Source organism: Halyomorpha halys, unplaced genomic scaffold (genome assembly GCF_000696795.3).
Source record: "Halyomorpha halys isolate HHAL.00 unplaced genomic scaffold, Hhal_1.1 Scaffold2484.1, whole genome shotgun sequence".
Classification (NCBI taxonomy): Eukaryota; Metazoa; Arthropoda; class Insecta; order Hemiptera; family Pentatomidae; genus Halyomorpha; species Halyomorpha halys.
The window spans coordinates 1-789 of NW_027110188.1; positions in this window are offsets into that span (position 1 = coordinate 1).

Genomic DNA, 789 nt, shown 5'->3' on the forward strand with positions numbered 1-789 from the left:
GTCATCAAAATGCTGGCTTCTGATTGGCTCCTCAAATCACTGTCCCAGCTCGCCCATATTCCCTCTACTATAAAATAATAGAAAATCATTTAAAGTAGAATATATTTGCTAAGATACGAGTCCAAATAATGGGCTAATAATTACGTTAAATAGTTGCCGAGATTCTTAAAAAAAAGTTACTTTTAAAAAAAAAAATTAGTAGTTTTTAAATTAAATTTTGCAAAATTATACCTTAGGAACATTAGACGTTTAGATGTCTGCCAGCACTCAAATTAAAGTTAGTTTAATGTGCTATAAAGTAGTTTATCACACTTACCTTCGTAGGAGTTGCAGTTTTCATTATCTTTGCTAAAATAAATTGATTTCTAGTTGTTCGGATAAACTTTCATATGCGAATATTATAAAAACTACTACCCCTATGAAGATACGTATCGTAAACTACTTTGGAGTAAGTTAAATTACCTTTATTTTGACATACGTACATCTTATGATTTCTGATAAATATTTTATCGTAAATCCAAAATTTTGCCCGAACTACTAGAAATCAACATTTTGTCAAATATCACGAAAATGACTACTCTTACGAAGGTGTCTACTTTTTGGCATATTAAACTAGCTTAAATAGGTAATATTGATGAATGATCTCATACATACTAAAATAAAAAATAAAATTAAAAAAAAAAAATGAAAATATATACAAACAAAAAAATAAACAAAATGAACATAATCAAACTATCTGTAAAATAAATAAAATAACATAATGATAAAATAATATATACAATATTTACA